The 16,616-nt window shown below is 61.1% G+C and overlaps 1 protein-coding gene across 1 annotated transcript in view; it reads left to right on the top strand.

Annotated features, from left to right (window-relative positions):
• Positions 1 to 3,338: 3,338 nt before the first annotated feature.
• Positions 3,339 to 16,616, top strand: part of Cd82 (CD82 molecule) — a 39,162-nt gene continuing 25,884 nt past the window's right edge. The window contains exon 1 of the mRNA XM_027936389.2: positions 3,339 to 3,430. The gene's annotated coding sequence lies outside the window, so the exon portion shown is untranslated. The remainder of the gene's footprint in view (positions 3,431 to 16,616) is intronic.

The following is a 16,616-nucleotide window of genomic DNA, read 5'->3' as shown; positions in this document are numbered from 1 at the left end:
TCTATAAGAAGAGGGAGAGAGCAAGCAGAAGAGATACAGGCTCCCTCGCTGCCCCTTGCCATGAGCTGCCTGGAGACTCTGTAGTAAGCCATCACCAAATGTGACCCCTCGACCTTGGGCCTTCAGAACCATGGGCCCAAATAAAACTCTTTTCTTTATAAAGTTACCCAACCTCAAGTGTTTCCTTAGAGCCATGCAAAAGGGGCCGAGACAACAGCACCAGGAAACAAACCTTACCTTCCCCTCCCACCCTGAGCTGGGCAAGTCTCGGGGGCTTTGCTAGGGGGCAGGCACCCACAGGAACCTGCTGCTCATGCTCCTGCCAAGGAGGACTCTGGGTCTCCCGCTCCACTGCTTCTCCTCCACACTTGGCACGTCAAGGGGGGGATTTCTGAAACTGGGGCCCCTGTGGGCAGACCCCTTTGAAGTCTTGGTGTCCTCCAAGAGCTGCTCGGGGTCTTCTGCCCAGGCTTGCTCAGGTGCTCTGATCACCTTGCCCCTGGAACCAACTGTCCCACTAGGCAGAGTCTCTCACCAGAGGCGTCTCTGCCTTCCACCTGACAAAATGCCCAACGTCACGACAAAGTCCGGCTTCTGCTGGGAGAGAGGGGATGAGGACAGCTAGAGAGCCATCTCCCACGGCTCTCCAGCCATGACTCAGCCACACACCTACTCAACCACTGTCCCCTAAGTTCCAGGCCCTGTGCTGGGGAGGCCAGGCCAAATGGCAAGTGCCACCTTCTGTGTCCTCCCAGAGCCCATGCCCTTTCTGGATCATGCTTCAGGCATCGAAAACCCTGGAACTCTCGGGCTGGGCTTCAAGGCCTGGGTTTCAAAGCCAGTTCCAAGGCTGACACAAGCCTCCTGCCCAGGTCCGTCCTCCTGAGGATGACCCTGTCCCTGGTGTGTGTCCCCCCGAGGGGCCAAGCACTGGCTACAGGCAGGGCGTGTGGGCAGGTGGGCAGCAGGGTTCACATGCCTGAGTCCTCGTCCCCTTGTGACCCAGGGCAGAGATGGAGACAGTGGAAGTGGGGTGGGTGGGCTTGACCTCCCCACCAAGCTCCTGCGCAGAAGTCAGGGATCCTAAATTTGAACATGGTCTTCTTGATCCTTTTAAAGAACATTCGTCAAGGTACAAGGATGAACTTTCTTTTTTTTTTTTTTACAGCCTGTTAAATATTTAGACACAGGGTACGTCGGCCTTAATTGGCCGTCTCAACTTGGGCTTCCCACACAGTGTAGTCTGCATAATGGGACGCGCCCAGGCTAGGACTCCTACAGGGAGACCCCCTTCCGTAGGCTGCAGAGAAGGGTGGGGGTGGAATATGGCCAAGATTCCAGAAGCCGCCTGCATTCTGCCCTCCATCTCTCATCCGGAAGAGGTGGCAGTTGGGGCTAAAGTGAGGAATGTCTGCCCAGGGAGCAGGAGAGGGCAGATGAGATCCAGCTGTTCTGCCAGCTGCAAGCCACCACCACCAACACCCCCAGCTGGGGTTGGGGAGAAGATGTGGAGCATGGGAAAGAGGAGGTTTTTGATACCCATTTTGCAAGGGTTGGGTAGGGGACGGAGCTGGAATGTAGCCCAGTGCAAAAAAGCACAGTGGTTCTCAAAGTAAGGTCCCTGGACCAGCAAGCAGCATCAGTATCTCACCCAGAAACCTGCTAAGGACCTTGGCCTCCGTCAGGATAGACAGTGTCCCTCTGTGGGAAGGACAACCCAGTGGGACACTGTTGGCCTGTAGGGATTCCCTAGCTCCACTTGCCCAACTCGGTGTGAAAATTCTATAAAACAGATATTTTACTGGGCAGCGAATATACATTGGGCACGCACATGCCCAAGCCGAGGGCCAGACACTTCTGAATGCGCTCACGTTCCATCTTCAGCAGCCAGTATGGGTATTAGCCCTCTTTTCAGGGCTCACGGTGGAGAGGTTAAGTACCTTGCTGTGGCCTGGGTCGGAGCTGCCAGGAGGCTGCCTAGGTCCGGGCGATCCTCAGACCACCTTCCCTCCTTCACTGTGCCCTCGACAGTGGTTCTCAAGGTCCGGATATAATTCAGAATCACCTAGAGGCCTTGGGAAAACCAGTTGCTCCAGAGTTTCTTATTCAGGAGGCCTGGGTTGGGGCCCCCAGATATAATAGATTCCTAATAAGTTCTCAGGGAATGCTGGTGATGTCTCTGGTCCAAGGCCCATGCTTTCAGGGCACTGGGCTGGGCTGGGATCCAGCTTCCTGGCCTATTTCACCCAAGCACAACAGGCAGGGTCACACCCTCCCCACAATGGCGTTGTTGTGAGATGCAATGAGATAATGGGGCAAAAGAGCTTTGTCAGCTGCACAGGTTAATGGTTCTGGTCATTAGTCTGGGAACCGGCCTGAGGCTGGTCATCTAGAGTCTGGGGGTACGCAGGGCTGGGAAGCAGGGCGGGGCCCTACAGCCTTCTGGAAGCCTTTGCAGCCCACCTTCATTCGAGGCCACTTCTCAAAGGAGAAAGTTCACGTCCAGGGCTCAGGGCCCAAACCCCTCCTGCTGCCCCCTCCCTTGCCTAAGGCAGCCTGCCCCACGAAGCTGGCTGGCCTGGGCCACTTCTCCAGGGGCCAGTCCGGGCAAGCTGGGGCAGCATTAAGCCTGTGATTCAGGGCTTGGGGCTGGATCCCGCTCACCACCGCCTCCAACATGAGACGCCCAGACCACGACTTCCCTTCTCTAAGCCTCAGGTTGCACATCAGTAAAACGGGCGCATCGTGAGTCCCCCGTGAGCGGTGGGAGTTCAAGGGTTAGTTCATTTACAGCAGCTTGGCTTCCAGCCTGCTTCCCGACAGGACTTCCACCAATGGTAGCTGCTCGTTTTTTTTTAAAAAGCGCCTGGCCCCGGCCGCTCCCACGCCGTCCCCGGGCTGCACCCGGATACAGCCGCCCTGGGCTGCCAGCGCGGGGCCCGGGCCGGCGCCCTGAGTGGGGCAGCGGGGCCTTGGCCTGGGGAGGCGCCGGGACCCCGCGGGGAAGGGGCGTGGCCGGGGCGTGGCCTGGCTCAGGCGGGCAGGGGCTGCCTTGGAGGAGGAGGAGGAGGCAGGGAGGATGGGAGGCCCCGGGAAGGCCGCCAGCGGGTGAGGACGAGAGGCCGAGGGGGGCGGGCCGTTAGGCAGGACAGCGGCGGGCTTCCTCCTCGGCGCGACCTGGAGGCGGGAGGAGCTGGCAGGGCGAGGGGCGTGGCCTCCCCGCCAGCAGGGCCCAGGGGCGGGGCCTCCAGGGGGCGTGTCGGGGCGGGGCCTCAGGGGCGGGGCCTGGCGAGGCAGCTGCGCTCCCCGAGCGCCTCCCGGAGGGGGACGGCGGAGAGACCGAGCCCAGGGCTGCGCAGTCCGACGCGGACCGGGGCGTGAGCGAGCCACCCGGACTTGCTGCAGCGCGGAGCCAAAGCCAAGCCAGCAGGTGAGCGGGGCTGGGAGGCCGGCCGGGGAGGCAGGGGCGAATAAGTTTCGTCCCGGTTCCGCCGCCGCGGCTTTCTCTCCACCAGCAACAGGTCGGGGCAGCGGGCGGCTGAGAAGGAGCCTCAGCTGCGTCCCGGGCCCCTGGTTCTCCGTTTCCTTCGTGCACAGCTGCCGCTGGGTGGCCCCGAGCCGGTCCCGCACCCGGCTCGGGATCTCTGGGTCCCAGGAGGAGGAAGTTGAGCCAGGTGACTGCAGGCTCCCGTCCTCACCCCAACCCCGGAAGGTGAGGGCCTGCAGGGGAGCCGCGCGCTTTCAGACCCTGCGCTCCGGCGCGGTGCCCTCCTTGCAAAGCAGAACCCAACCAGGCCACTGCTTCCCGGGGCTCCGACCCGAGAGCCGCGGCCGGGGAACCCACAGCAGGGGGTTTTCTTTCTGTCCCTCCTCCAAATTCTCAAGTTGGAAACTCAGCGGGGCTTTTCCAGGTGAGCTGCCCTGAGGGGCCCGAGGCCAGCGTACCAACAGTGCTCTGCTGGTGGTAAATGGGGAAGAGAAGGGGAAACCCCACGGAACCCTGTTCCCAGAGCCCCTGGGGCTCATGTGACAAGGCCAGAGTTAGTTTTGTGGGCCGAAAGGCCTGGCGCTGGTGTTGGTGTAGGAGTCCCCTGTGCTGGCCTGGTAGCTGGGATCCTAGTTCTGTGCGCAAGGATTTGGGGATGGAAATCCACTTCAAACTTCAAACTTCAGTTTCCTTGTCTGTAAAGTGAGGGTAATGGCAGGACCCAAGAGAAGTAGCAGGAACTGCATAAAATAAGGTGTATTCAGTGCCTAGCATGGTGCGGGCACCCAGGGAGGACTAACTACAGGACAGCTACTTCGAGGTGGCGGGGTAGGTGATGGACTGGCTGCCACCTGCTACCAACATCATTTGGTTCATTTGGGGGTTGGGGTTTGTGTCACCTGGACCAGAGTAGCCGGGTTTTCTGTTCTATTGTCTGAGGCTGCTAGGTGTTCAGTTAAATAAACCAAAACCCATTTACTGAGCACCCGCTATAACTAAGACAGAGCTAGGGGGTGCAGAAGTGAGCGATGGAGACCTGGCCCTGTTCTTACCCTGAGCTGCTGACATTCCCACCATGTGCCTCCTGGAGATGGTCACTTAGACCCAGGGCCCTGGAACATGGTTTTGTAAGGGTCTGTACTGTCCTGGTGGCTGGAACCCCGCTACTCCATTGCATGCTTGGCTGGGGGTGGAGGTGAGGACAGGAGGAAACCTGTGTCTGTCTGAGCAGGGTCTCACACCAAAGGACATTGAAGGAGCTTCATGTCAGCTGCCTGCATCTTCTAGGGAGACGAGCTGTACACTGTAGAACAGGCTGGAAAGTACCATGGAGTAGAGGCTGACGGAGGCTGCACACTATGGAAGGGGACTGTGTGTGTGTGTGTGTGTGTGTGTGTGCGTGCGCGCACGTGCGCCCGCAGGGCAAGCGAAGGTGTTCAGGAGAGGAGGGGGGAGACGCCTGAGAAACCAGGGCAGGGGGTGACACTTGAGCAGTACTTTCTGCCAGGCTCCCCAGTCCTGGTGGGGCTCAGGTCAACCTGGAGCACAGACTCCTCTTTCAGTGGCAGGAGGTTAGAGATGGGTGTGGCCGGGAGGGAGAGGGTGCAGGCGGGAGGGAGAGACGCCTTGTGGTGCCATCACGCCTAGCAGATATCTAACTCCAGGCCTCACACTCTGGTCACCCTCTGGGAAGGGGCTCAGAGACGCATAGCAGGGACTCTCTTATAAGATGCAGAAAGAAAGGGTTGAGGGCTCTTCAGGGCCCAGGAGGGGAGAGTTGGGGCCTCCACAGTGGAGATGGAGTCTTGGGCAGAAAGAAAGGGGGGAGCCAACTCTAGGAGGTGACCCCTCTCCCCACTCCTCAGCTAGGGTTGGTCGTCTGGCTGAAGTTTGAACTGTGGGGTGGGGGAGTAAGAGCAGGGATGGTGGGTGGTCCACCCAGCTGGACTCCTGAAGGGCCCTGGATGCCCGGGTGGGAAGTTCAGATGTGAGCTGTAGAAAGTGGGAGTTACTGAAGGTTCACAGTGGTGGCACTTTGGAAGGGCAGTCTGTGGCAGAGGTGTGGGGGGGGCGGATCCAGCCATCAAGGGATAAAGAACTGATGGCGGCTGTGGTGATAGGGACGAGGAGCCTGGGCAGCTTTGGGGACGTTGGCCCATGGGCATTAGCAGGCCCCCCTTACCTCTGGCCATGGGGGTAGGAGAGGCCCTGCAGGGTGGGGTGGGGCGGTATCCCTGCATGTCCTTCTGTTCCCCACCCTGCCTAGCCCCTGGCGCTCAGCAGGGGCTCAGGAGGGCAGCTGAGTGGGATGGTGGGGGTGCCCAGTGACAGGGAGGGAGCCCCCCAGGAAGGCCCTGTGTTCAGCCATGGAGGAGAGCAGATGGGCCTGGAGGAGGCTGGGCCAGCCAGCGGAGGGTTTAGGATCCGGGTGTGGAAAGAAGCACCTGCGGGTCTCCCACCCAGCCCAGGGGGCGGGGCTCACAGTCAGCCGTGGACAGCAGCAGGCAGCCGGTCCAGCACGAGTGTCCTGCAAGGGCCAGGGGCCTGGTGCCCTTGGGCTCCCCTGAAGCCCAGCCAGCAGGGGCAGCCCCTCTGGGGGCCTCACACTCGAGTAGGAAGTCCCGTTGGCCACCCCTCCCCACCCTGGGGACCCAGCCCTGTCTGCTGAGGACCAGACAAGGCTGAGCAGACCCAGCCCCGAGGCTGTCTTCAAATTTGGAGCAGCCGGGCTCTGTTGGCACCCCTGGTTGGTCTTGGCCTTGGCCCAGCCCCTGCTTCCTCCAGCCTGTGGAAGTTGTGATTTAGGGAGCTTCAAAGGGCCAGAAGCTGGCTCTGGTAAGAGGTGGGCCGAGTCCACCCCTCTGTGAGGCAGGAGACTGGCCAGGTGGGGGGACCCTTTCATCTCAGCAGGAGCTGTCCTGCCCACGGGCTCCCCTCCCCTGAGCCTGGGTCTGAGGAGCTTGGAGGGGAAGCCCAGAGGTAAACAGCCAGTGGTGAGGGGGGATGTGTGGTCCCCGCCCCCCACAGGCTGCCCTGCAGAGAGGCAGCCGGCCACAGACCAGCGCCTGTGAGGGCCAGCTGGTGTCTCTCAGGGCTGACTTGTCCCCCACTCATGCCCAGGATTCCCCCTAACCATGGTGATTTCCTGTCCCATCTGATTCACTCTGTGCTGACAGGGAGAAGCAGCTGGGGGGGAGGAAGGAGGCCTAGATTCTGGCCTTGCAGTTAGTTCCAACTGTGCTTATATGCTGTGTGACCTTAGATAAGTTCCTTCCCCTCTCTGGGCTTCCCTTCCCCTACTCTGTTGATGGCCTATCCTTTACTTGGCTTTAGGGGCATCCGTCCTTTATACAGTAGGGCACTTGTGAGAACACACACCTATGCACTTGTGTGCACACACACTTGCTATACAGTCCCAACAGAGCAGGGCTGGTAACTCCCCTGGGACAAAGGATAGTTGTCCTGCCTCCCTGCTCTTCTTTCCTGGCCCCTCCCTGAAGTCCCTACCTTCTGCCTGTGGCACAGGGACAGGGGACAGCAGGATGGTGCAGTGCTGGGCTTTAGAGCCCTAAAGCCCTGGCTCTCCTCCTTCCTAGTTGTGGGACTCCTTCTGACCCTCAGTTTCTGAATCCGTAAGTTGGGCTGATGACAATGACCTCATGAAATGTCATGGAGCTATAACAGAAGTGACGTGACATACTTAGCATTTTATACCTGGCCCGTGGTAGATGCTCAATAAATGAGAACTGTCGCGACTCTGCGCCTGGCTGGCTCGTACCGTGCTGCTTCTCAGGTCCCCGTGACCGTCCTCTGTGTGCCTTCCGTGCCACCTCTCTGCCTCTCCAACATCCGCGTGTGCCCCTGACACCAGTTATCTGTGCAATGCTCCCCAGCTCCTCCCGGGGCTGGTTCTCCCCAGCAGGGCCCAGGCTTCAGGTGGGGGTCAGTCTGGCCAGCTAGGGGACGCCCTTCCTTCCGGGCCCGGCGCACACCGGGAGCCCTCCGTCCCGCAGTGGTGTACACAGTGCTTCCGCGAGTCCTCGTGGCAGGGACTGTAGCCTGGACACCTGGCACAGGGCCTGGCACCCAGCAGGCCCTCGGGAACCGGGGGGACTGGAAGCAGGACCTGCATGCCCTGCCTTGCCCTTCACGCCGTCCTCCCCTACCTGAACCCGGCTCCAGCGGAGGGAGTGGCCGCTGGGCCTGCATCGCCGTGGCCGGGCTCTCTTCCTCTGCTGCCTGGCCTTTACCCCGCAGAGAGGGGAACAGCCTGACTTCCTCCAGCCCCGTGGGGGGCCTTGTGACCTCTCCTGAGCCCTGACTCAGCCAGAAGAGTCACCTTCGGGTCAGCTTTTATTTGTGGGTAGTTCTGCCTGAGGGGCACGGGCTGGGGGAGAGGGAGGGTGGCCTCCATGGTGGACATTGTCCATGCAGACCCTGGAGGGCCGCTCTGGGTGGCACCTCTCTCCTCTGGCTTCTTGGCCTCCTGTGGAGGCATCTGCTGTTTGGGGGCCCAGCTCTGGCTTTCCCTGCAGAGGGGGCCTAGGCTGCCAGGGACGCTGCAGGGGAGTGGACGCGGTGCTGGGGGTTTACAGCCTGGCTCTGCCGTGGAGCTGCGAGTGACCTTGGCGGGGGTGGGGGGGTGGGGGGGCGAGGCCCTCTGGACTGGTGCCTCACCCTCAGGGAGTGCTCCAGAGCCTTCTCCTCGGGGTCTGGGGAGTGGGGAAGGAAGAGAAAAGGCAGGATCACAGACCTCAGGCCAGACTGCCCGAGGGTGGTCTGCCTCTGACCAGCCGGACGTGGCCTTGGGCAAGCTGTCTTGTCTTATCCCCTCTCTGACTGGTTCCAGCACCTGTTAGCCACAGAATCCACACCTGCAGACTCAACCAACTACAGATCAAAACTATTAGGGAAAAGAAATTTGTATCTATTGCAAACATGCAGACTTTTTCAAGTTGTCCTGTGGTTAAAGAATGCGGTGTATGAACTGTGTACATAGCATTGACATCATAGCAGGTACTGTCAGGGATCTGGAGAAGAGTTAAAGTGTATCAGAGGGTGAGTGGGGGTTATAGGAAATATCATGCTATTTTTTTAATAAGCGATGGTGAGCATCTGTAGATCCTGTACCCTTCTCAGGTACCAAGGGGCCACAGTGCTCCTTACCTCCTGGGCTGTCTGGCAGTGACATAGGAGCTGCTGTTTGTGCTGCATCTAGGACAGTGCCTGGCTCCGCGGACATGCTCTCTATACCTGTGGATCTTGGAACTTGTGATTGATAGGAAGCAGGATTTAAGTCTTTAGGAGAAGGAGAGCCCGGGGACTAGTTCTAGTCTAGGGAACCAAACACCTGGGTTCAGGTCCCAGCTCATCCTTTATTGGCCATGTGACCTTGGACAAGGCACAGCCCTGGAGTTGCAAAACCGTAACTATCATCCTGTCCCCTGTGGCTTTTGTCAGTGAGGTATATGTACAGTGTTGGATAGCTGCGAGGGTTTTTTTCCTCAGAAAAATGTCTTCTGGGTGCCTGGCCTGTCTCCTGCAGTGCGACAGGCTGGACACAGGTCCCAGCTGCTGCCAGAGGGCACTGCAGACACCGATCAGCGGAGCCGCTCCCCACTCAACAGGCCACAATGTCGGAAGCTACCTGTAAATATACCCATTACAACAGACAATTATAGAGGTTAGATTAGAGACCATTTTCTTCTCCCAATCTCCTGGGTCTTCTGCAGTGAGCCTGTATAACTTTTATATTTAACAATAAAGCTCTGAAAATCTCCTACATATTTAAACCAGAACGTGCTACGTGAACTTGAACCACATTGAGGTTTCGTTGCTCTTAATTCCTATCTTGTCAGAGGCAGGCGGGAGTGTGGGTTGGAGGTGAATTATCAGCGAGTGGAGCCCCAGAGAAGGTGGCCTGGAGGCCAGAGTCAGATACCGCGGGGCGGGAGGGAGCCTAATCCAGCGGTGCAGGTGGTGGCCCACCCTGGCGCTGGGGGGTGTGACAGCTTTTCAACAGTAGCTGGAAGGAACTGGCTTCTGGGCTCTCACCTGGGACACTGGGGGAGAAAACACCGAGGGGCTTCTGGGAGGGTAAGTGGACTAAACGCAGTTGAGCTCCAAGAGGAAGCTCCAGGCAGCTCGTGACTTGGAAATGCTACCAGGAGGGTGGCCTCCGATCGGCCCGAGGCTGCTCTCTGCCCCCGAGCTGCAGAGTTAGCTGGACTGGCAGAGTTTCCCGCTGGACGAGAGCCTGCTGCCACGCAGGGCCAGGTGACAGGAGCGGGACCGCAGCACGCTTCCTGCATGTGCCCTGGCCTGGCCTTGCGTGTGCAAGAGGCGACAGGCGACTGGCTGAGCGCACAGAGTGCAGCTCAGAGGGACCAATCCGGGAAGCCACTGTGGGGTCTGGGGCCGGGCGTGAGGAGGGGGCGGAGCGAGGCTGGAGGCGGTGACCTGGTAGAGGGTCCCCAGCCCGTGCACAGAGGAGGCACTTTGATGCCTGGTATGCAGTTAGCACTCAATAAACGTTGGTTTGCTGTTGCTGCTAATCGTGATAATTAGTAATCACTCTGCTGCGGTTGGAAACCGTCTCCCACTCGGCTTATCCGAATGCTGTTGCAATGGAATCTGTAAATTGTCATTTATAGAGGACTTAGAAAGGGGGGGGATGGATTCTCTGAAGTCGCGCAGCAGGCGAGTGGGAGTCATGGCTGTTGTCACCCCCTTACACCCACACAGGCAGACAGCCCGTCTCCCTGACGCCCGGCCTCTTTGAACACTGTAGGGTAACTGGGGCAGAAAGGATGTGTCTTGCTGGGTTCGGTGGCGCAGGCCTGTAATCCCAGCGGCTCAGGAGGCTGAGGCAGGAGGACCACAAGTTCAAAGCCAGCCTCAGCAAGGACAAGGCGTTAAGCAACTCAGTGAGACCCTGTCTCTAAATAAAATACACAGTGGGGCTGGGGATGGGGCTCAGTGGTCCGCCCCTGAGTTCAATTCCTGAAACCAAAAAGGACCTGACAAGGTAGGCAGCAGCCCCTCATTTACCAGGAGGCAGAGTGGTTTTCAAACTTGTGTAAGTTACAAACAGGGAAACCCTGGGGTTGTTGCTACCACTCGGGGTTCCTCCTGCCCCTCGGGCGGGGGTTGACGTCAAGCAGACTAGGGAGGGGCCAGCTCTACCCCCTGGTGCCTGCTCACCTGCGGGCAAGTTCTCAGCCTCCCAAAGCTTTGGTTACCCTGAGGATTAAATGAGATGGTACTGATAGCGAGCTTCAGAGTCCCCTTATCAGTCCAGATCCCGTGGGATGGGGATGCTTACGGATGGTCCCAGATCTTAGAGCAGGGGACGGCAGGCCAGCGATTCCAACTAGAAAACAGATATTTCTTGTCGATTTTTTTTTTAAAAAACTCCATCTTCATCTGAACCAAATGGCCACCAAAAATCCCCACCCCCAAACTTTCTAATTGTGGGAGAAAGTTTTTGTGGAAAAACTTGCAGGGTAAAAAACAGACACACGGAAGTAACTAATCACCCAGAGATAACCACTGCCCACGGCTTGGTGTTTTGGCCTTTTAAAAAAACTCAAGTTCGCACACACCAGATTGGGATCACACCCCATGGGAGCCACTTCCTGTGCCACCTGGACAAGCTCACTGCGGCTCAGGGGAGCTTCCTGGGTGACTCAGAACTCTTCTAAAGGAGTTTCCCAGCTTCATAGCATCAAAGCACAGGAACCTACGGTGGCCTGCCTGAGTGTCCCCAGCTGTCACACAGGTAGGCCATTTGAATTTTTCATCAGCACCCACATTGCTAGAGTGACCGCCTTGTCTTCACATATTTTGTGCTTAAATCTCCTGAGCTCACGCAGGGGATCTCGGAAGTGACTTTCCAGCTGGGCGGTCCTTAAACTCCAAGTGTCAGGACCAGATTCTTGGGGGAGAGCCCTTCCCCCACACACATAGAGACACCCCGACGGCAGGAGGCACCGGCTGCCCCTGTGCTCGCTGGCAAACCCACGGGCCGGGCCGGGCTCTCGGGGTGTGCGTGTTAGTGAAAGAGACAGACAGCAGGACAGTGATAGACCGGGGGACTTTTCTCTGCAGTTATGGTCTGACTCTCTCTTCTCTCTGGCCCCTGTCACATCATTAACTAATCATGGGATCTCTTTACTATTTAATGGCCTGTCCCTACAGTGACTCCTTTGCAAGTAGCCTCCTGGAGACCAGGGACTGGTCTGGAGGCGAGGCTGTGGGGGAAGTGTCTCTGGAGTAGGAAGGAGGCGGGCCGCAGTGGGGCCCTGGTTCTGGAAATGACAGGTGCGAGAGGCGTTTGGAAGGCCCCTGAAGGCTTCACCCCCAGAGTGGCCGGCTCTCTTGGCATGGGGTGGCTCCCGAGAATGTTCACTTCTTCCCTTTCTCCTTCCTTCTCTTTCTCGCTTTCTTTCCCCCCACATTGGAGATTGGATCCAGGGGTACTCTAGACTGAGCTACGCCTTTTTATTTTATTTTGAGACAGAGTCTTGCTAAGTTGTAGAGGCTGGCCTTCCGTTTGCAATCCTCCTGCCTCAGCCTCCTGGGTTGCTGGGATTCCAGGCGTGTGCCACTGAACCTCTCTGAAAATGTATATTTCTAACACTTGGTCCCAGGAGATGCTGCAGCACTACACGTTGAGAGCCAGTGGGGTAGTGGACTGGGGCAGGGGTGGGGCTTGTGTTGAATTTCAGCCCCTGGTGCTGCTGACGATTGGAACCTTGCCCTGCTCCATAAAGACTCCTCCTGTGAGGCCGGAACTCACCAGCCCTCCCTCGCCCACCGCCTCCCACTCCTTCTCCCCCAGGGCTTTGTGTGAGTGGAAACTTAACAGTGCAGCAGGAAGAGATGATTATCACCACCCCCACTTTACAGAAAGGACAAACTGAGGTCTGAGTGGTACCTGCTGCATCTGAGGATGCCCTCGGCCGGAAGGAGCACTCGAGACAGGACCTGGGTCCTGTGGTGCCCCAGACCCCACCCCCCTGCAGTCCTACCTTCCCTGACCGCTGTAGCTGCCCAGAAGGCCCCAGGGAGGCAGGTTCCCGGACACCGCCTGAGCCAGGGTCTTGAGGCAGGTTTTGTGGGAAGCCGGAAACTCTCCTGCCAAACCTGGGCTGCGCCTGGCAGGAGCATCAGAGGGAGGCGAACCCGCACCTGTTGGGTGTCGATGTGTGCAGGCAGCCATGACGTCCAAGTGGCCGTCCCCAGCGTCCCCGGGTGGGACTCACAACCCCGTTTTACAGATGAGGAAACCGAGGGTCCAGGAGCTGTGGCCTGCCCAGGGTCACAGTTGAAAGGGGCAGAGTGGGGCTTTCGATCCCCCAACTCCTGGGCCGTGCCTGGTGGGGGTCCCAGACCAGAGGGAACCCGGAGACGGAGGAGCAGCCCCTGCCCACCCTCTGTCCACGCAGAGAGGGTCAGCCTGGGACAGAGCCTGCTTGGGGTCCAGGGCCTTGCGGAGGGGGCCTGGCCCTGTCTGGGAGGCCCGCTCAGCCCTGCTCGGTTGCTGCCTGACTCTGGGGTCCTGGGCAGCCCCCTCATGGGGCATCCGGTCGTCGCTTTTCATAATGATCCCTTTTGTCCACCCCTCCAGCCGTCCAGCACCCCGGGAGACAGGCGGGCAGGCTGTTGTCACCCAGCCTGTTCCCCCAGAAGGTGACAGCGTGAGTGAGTCGCCCAGGGTCCTGCCGCTGCGGGGGGCGGAGACCAGGGATTGGCCTGTGCTGTCCTTGCCCGTCCTGAGTTGGGCGGTGACCCCAGCTGCTTCCTACATAAGGAGACAGGACTCGGGCCACCCTGTTCCCAGCCTGAGGGGCCCCGGCTCTTGGCCGGCTGGTGGGTCCCGGGAGCTCGCTCGGCCAGGAGCCCATGGCCAGGGAGGACGGGGGTCCAAGCTGTCCGTCCCCAGCTCCCCCCCAGGCCCTGCCCTCTCCTGGGGACTGGGTCCTTCTTCCCCAAGGAGCTGTGCGTGTGGAATCTTCCAGACTCACTGTGGAGCTGGGCCCTGTGGCTCTGCCTGAGGCTACTCCTCGCCAGCTGCGTCACAGCGGTCCTCGTCCCTCTTCCTCGTCCCTCCTGGCCTGGCCCAGCCACCTCCCCACCCCCAGGCCTTGATCCCCTGGCCAAGCCCACTCCGCTGTCCTGGGTCTCTCCCAGGGAGAACCTGCCGACCCGGTTAGTTCACCTGGCAGAGGCGGGGGTGGGCCAGGCGCGGGCAGGGCCAGGGCCCCTGGGTCTGCGCCTGGGGACGGGCCAGCGGCAGGACCACCGCTCTCCTGCGGTGACCTTGGGCAAGTCACCTGTTTTCTCCTAAAAACCACAAGGACCTCTCCTCACTGAGGACTCCTGAGGCTCATGGGAGAAAAGTGCCCGCGGCCTGCCGGGCCCTCCCCGCAGCGGCTCAGGCTGACTGTCCCCGCCAGAGCCCTGTGACAGGCCCGGGCTGCGCCCTGCTCCCAGGCCTGAGCTGCAGCTGCTCCGGGTAGCGGGGTCCTAGACGGCCGCCGGGCGAGGGCCGGGCAGAGGGACGAGGCAGCGCCTGGAGAGGTCACGGGTCCCTGGAGAGGTCACGGGTCGGGTGCTGCAGGCCTCCCTGGACCCGACCTGGCCCGGACTCTCCTCTCCGAGCCCACGTTTCCCGACCTGTGCAGGGGCACCTCTCCGTGACCTCCGACTCCTTGTGATGAGCGGGTGCTGGACCAGCAGGGGCGGGGAGCCCTTGAGCCAGCACCTGCCGCTCCTTGACATGTCCCCTTTGCTTTCTGAAGTCACAGTCTATTTTCCCTCCGAGCTCTTTTCTTCCTGTAGGAAGGGAGCCCAGTAGCCCACCCAGGTTTGAGGCCCTGAGTGAACCTACCTGCAACACAACTCCCGGGCCTGGTGCCTGGGGTCCACTGGGGGCACAGGCTCCTTCTCTGCCTGGACACACGCCCCGCTGCCCCACCCCGTGGGCCCAGAACCTTCTCACAGTGATAGTCATCGGCACACTTCCCCTTATTGTGCTGGGGCCTCTCACTCCTCAGGCTCCCACCTCCTAAAGGGGACAGAGGGGGCCACCCCTGGCAGGGAAGCAGGCCGCCTGGACCCCCAGTCGGGACTCTCTGCCCTCACCCACCCCGTCCCCGGCCAGGCTTTGCCTCCCAGAGGCTGCTGTCCCTCCAAGGGGAGCAGTGAGAGGGACCTGGTGTCCAGGGTCGGGGTGGAGGGTCCCTGATTGCCACCCTGCTTCAGAGTCTGCACAGGGACTGTCCCCCTGCACGGGGAGGGAAGGGACGTGAGTGACCGCGTGGGGTGGGCAGCTCTGGGGCTCAGGGATTCCTTGGGGCTGTTTGGGACCTGGTGCTGGCTGTGACTTCGCAGTGGCTGGCTGAGGCCGGTTCCTTCTCCGGCTTCTGCTTCCCCAGGGAGCAGCCCAGCACCCTCGGGTGACAGAGGCCCAGGCCAGCCTGGGAGTCTTGGTGGGGCTGCGGGGCCTTCTGGGCCTGTCCGCTGGCCCTGGGGTCTGCGGGAGGCCTGGGCGGGCAGGAGGGGCCGGGAGGGGCCGGGCTGACGGCTGGTGACGGGGCTGCAGGGCCCGCAGGAAGCCCCGAGGGGACACAGGGCCCTAGGATACGAAATGGGGTCGTCAGGTGGGCACTCAGGGCAGCCCCTGGGGTGGCCCCGCGGGCAGAGTGGACGGGGTTGCTGGGCACAGGGCCTGCTCGCTGGGCCGCCTCCCGCTGCCCCCAGGGTTCCCCAAGGCCAGCAAGGGGGAGCCCCGGGATCCTGCGCAGGATGACCCCCTCCCCGACTCCCAGGGCCCTCCGCTCCCTGTCCCTCGCCTCCCCCCCCCACCCCTGCTGGGCCCTCATGGTGCCTCCAGGCGCCTCCGAGCCCGGGCATCTCAGAGCCCAGCAGGGCCTGGCCTGTGGCCGCCCTGTGCGTACACCCCGGGGCTAGAGGTCACTCGGGCCAGCTGTGGAAACCCCAGAGGCCAGGAGCCCGGGGCGGGCACCCTGAGGGGCAGTGCCCGCTCCTGTTCCCAGGGTTCCTGGGCGAGCTGCCCAGTGCCTGGCTGTGGCCACCACCCCGCGGCCGGCCAGGGACACAGCAGCTGGGAAGCCCAGCCCCCACCCAGGCCCGGAGCCCAGAGCGCGGCTGACCGTGGGGGTGGGCGCCCAGGGCTGGAGAGGACGGCGGCTGGGGCTGGGTGCGGGTCACCCCGAGACCTGGGGCTCACAGGCCCCTTGCGTCTGGGACCAGGAGGGGAAGGCTGGGACCCGCAGAGGTGGGCCCTAGAGGAGGCAGAGGCCGCGGCCTGCCCTCCTCCCGGCTGCGCTGGCCTGGAGCTGCCGGCCACCCAGCAAGGCCACCCCGAGCCCCTGGCCCCAGAGGCTTGCTGCAGCCCAGCCCTGACCACAGGGTCCGGGAGCCCACACCTGTGTGCAGGCCCTGGCCCCTCCCGGTGTCCCCATCAGTGCCCCAACCCAGGACAGCCCCTGTGCCTCAGAGGTAACGGGACCTGTGTCCTGGGAGGAGGGACTGTGACCCATTCTACAGTCGCAGGAGCCGAGACTCAGGAGGGTGAAGTGACAGCCGGGGCGGCCGGCCAGCCTGTGAACGCCCTGTCCGTGGGGCCATCCTCCCAGCCGCCAGACGCTGTCCTGGGAAGGGGACCTGGATGAAGTGGCCTTGCCCCGCCCGCCTTTCCCTTTTAAGTTCCCTCTGGGAGGGACTGACAGGACCCCTGCTGTCCCCGGGGTGGGGACCCCTGTTTAGAGCCCTGCCTGTCCTCCTCACCCCGCCCAGGGCCGCAGCCCTGGCCCAGAGGGGACCCCTGGCCAGCCCACGTGGCCAGGCTGGGGGTGGGCGTGAAGCAGCTCACAGTGCCCCGTGGTGGCCCCGTCTCTGAGTTGAGGCTGCGTCACCCCCAGGGGCCGGGTACTTTGGCTCCTGTCTTCCATTGCTCCTTCTGCAGATGGCCCCGCGTGGCCCTTGGGCACAGGGACTCCGCCCGACTGCTGTGGGATTCCCGGCAATACCCGCTGTGGGACGGGCGCGAGTTTCTTTGCCACCTGGGTCTCAGTTTCTTCAGCTGTAAGATGGGATCGAA

Source organism: Marmota flaviventris, chromosome 9 (assembly GCF_047511675.1).
Source record: "Marmota flaviventris isolate mMarFla1 chromosome 9, mMarFla1.hap1, whole genome shotgun sequence".
Classification (NCBI taxonomy): domain Eukaryota; kingdom Metazoa; phylum Chordata; class Mammalia; order Rodentia; family Sciuridae; genus Marmota; species Marmota flaviventris.
This window is presented reverse-complemented; position numbering and strand designations above follow the sequence as displayed.